The sequence below is a fragment of the Elephantulus edwardii genome, unplaced genomic scaffold (genome assembly GCF_000299155.1).
Source record: "Elephantulus edwardii isolate Elephantulus edwardi_28Jun2011 unplaced genomic scaffold, EleEdw1.0 scaffold00056, whole genome shotgun sequence".
In the NCBI taxonomy this organism is placed as follows: Eukaryota; Metazoa; Chordata; class Mammalia; order Macroscelidea; family Macroscelididae; genus Elephantulus; species Elephantulus edwardii.
The window spans coordinates 13,231,673-13,234,814 of NW_006399806.1; positions in this window are offsets into that span (position 1 = coordinate 13,231,673).

Genomic DNA, 3,142 nt, shown 5'->3' on the forward strand with positions numbered 1-3,142 from the left:
GGGAAGGCCCTCTATGAGGTGGATTGATTCAGTGACTGGGATAATCGGGATGGGAGTGTCAGAGACAGTGTGATTGGCACAGGACAGAGCAGAGTTTAAGGCTGTTGTACACAGGGTCGCTATGAGTCACAAGTGACTCGACGGCACATAACAGCAACAACATAATTTTAATTGAGTTTTTTTTTGCTCATATTTATGAAAGAAAATAATGTTATTCTATACTCTTGTCATTATAATACATTGTTGATTTAGAAGTGACTCAGAGCTGACCCACCACTGGGTTTTTAGACACTAAAAATTTCACAAGAGAAGATTTATCATCTTTCTCCCGAGGAGCAGTTGGTGGATATCCTCACTCTTCAGTACTTTAAAGAGATCTTTGACAATAGATTTGTTCATTGAAATATGTTTTATTATTTCTCAACTGATACTTTGAAGGGAGATAATTGTAGGTACAAGTAAAATGAATTAATAGATAACTTCAATCCCTTATCCATTTATCATTATACCATCTAGGTATGATTTTTGTTTCTGATATTGTTGTATAATCCATATTGAAGACTATAAAATATGATCTATTATTTTTTTCTTCATCATATTGCAAACTTGATGAGGACAGAAAATTATAGAATTATAGAATTAATATAGAATCATATATAATATACTCTAAATCTTGGAGACCGTTGAATGTGAAGAAAAAACATGTACTTATTTTAATAATTTTGTTTCTGCAATTGCTATGAAAAAGGAAAATACATAACTTTTATTTTGGTAAAATAGCCAGTGCTGGACAAGATACTGCTGATCATAGTGATACTTCACACTTAAAATACTCATTCATTCTCAAAATCATCATCGTATTTCTCTTAGAAATTGATTCTCAAACTGAAGTGGGGCTTCAGGCACCAAGAGCCTCTCAGTTTAATAAGATTCTCAAATCCTTGATCAAGAGAATATGACAGAGAAGATGTGTTAAAATATAATTAATGAACTCCAAGTTTGTTTCAGGCAAATTTTCAGAGCTTTGGACAAAAACAAAGCTAGAGTTGAGTGATGTTAGAGAACATTCTAGGAAAGATATTAATTCAACTTTAAATATAAGTAGAGTTTAGTTAAAAATAATATGTTTGCATATCAATTAAAAGGCAAGTAACATGAAAATATGCATTTATTCAAACAAGTATATTCATCTAACATAAATTCTCTGAACTAGCAGTAGGCTGAAAGGAAAGTTCAATCAATTTTTCTTTTACAAAATTAAGGCTTATGCAAACAGTGTAGCCAGCAAGGTAACATTCATGTCTGACCTCCACAAGCTCCTCCAAAGGAAGTAGTCCTACCCTCAATAACTAAAATAAAAAAATCCCTATGAGGTTAGATTTGCTTCCATGCTAATGTGCTTGTTGTTGTTGTTATTATGTACTGTCGAGTTGCTGGCAATTCATAGCAACCCTATGTACAACAGCCATAAACTCTGCTCTGTCCTGTGCCAATTGCACCATCTACGATAAACCCATCCCTATTGCACCAGTCACTGAATCAATTCACCTCATAGAGGGCCTTCCCCTCCTGTGCTGTCCCTCCACCCTACCAAGCATGATGTCCCCCTCCAAAGACCAGTCCCTTCTTACAACATGTCCAAAGTTTGTCAGAAAGAGCCTCAGAATCCTTGCCTCCAAGGAGCCACTTCGTTTGACCCTTTCCAGGATGAATCTGTTTTTTTTCCTAGCAGTCCATGTTACCCTCAATACTCTTCTCCAGCACCACAGCTCAAAGGTATCAATTCTCCTATCCTCTTTAGTCATCGTCCAACTCTCATAACAAGTGATTGCAAAGACCATGGCCTGTATCAGATGCACCTTAGTCTCCAGAGAGACACCGTTGCTCTTTAGTACCCTGGAGAGGTCCCTAACAGCAGACTTTCCCATGGCAATGCGCCTTTTAATTTCCTGGCTGCTGGTTCCAAGACTGTTATCTGTGGAGCCAAGCAAACTAAAGCTGTGTACAATCTCAATCTCTTCACCATCTATCCTGATGCTTCCAATTGGTCCAGTGGTGAGAATCTTTGTCTTCTTGACATTGAGCCTCAATCTATATTGGAGGCTGCAGTTCTTGACACTCTGCAGCAAGCACTTCAGGTCCTCCTCACTTTCTGCAAGCAGGGTTGTGCCATCTGCATAACACAGATAGTTGATAGATCTTCCACCAATCTTGATCCCACATTTCTCCTCATAGAGCCCAGCCTCCTGGATAATCTGTTCTGCATACAGGTTGAAAAGGTATGGAGACAGGACACATTCCTGGCGCACGCCCTTCCCAATTTTGAACCATGGAGTGTTTTCTTGCTTTGTTCTCACAACTGCCTCTTGGTCCAAGTATAGGTTTTTCGTTAGCACGATCAAGTGTACTGGGATTTCCATTCTTTTCAGAGTCAACCAGTTTGTTATGATACGCACAGTCAAATGCCTTTGCATAGTCAATGAAACACAGATATACATTCCTCTGGTGTTCCCTGCTTTCAGCCATGATCCATCTAACATCAGCTACAATATCCTTAGTACCACGACCCTTTCTAAACCCAGCCTGGACTTCTGGTAGTTCTCTGCTGATGTGTTGTTCCAGTCATTTTTGGATAATCTTCAATAGAATCCTGCTTGCGTGTGAAATTAATGATATTGTTCTATTGTTTCCACACTCTGTTGGGTCACCCTTCTTTGGGATGGGAACAAATATAGATCGCTTCCAGTCAGTTGGCTAAGTGTTTGTTCTCCGGATTTCTTGGTATAACTTGGTAAGCACATCCAGGGAAGCATCGGTTACCTTAAATATGTCAATTGGTATAACATCTATTCCTGGGGACTTATTTTTTTGCTATTTCCTCCAAAGCAGCTTGAACTTCTTCCTTGATCACCATAGGCTCTTTCTCATATGTTCTTTCATGAAATTCTTCTGTGTCTGCCAATTCCTTTCAATACAGTGACTCAGTATATTCTTTCCATCTTCTTTTAATACTTCCTTAATCATTTAATATTCTTCCTAAAGCATCCTTGATTATAGCAACTAGAGGTTTGAATTTGTTCTTCAGTTCCTTGAGCTTAAGAAATGCTGAGGGAGTTCAGCCCTTTTGATTTTCTGACTCCAA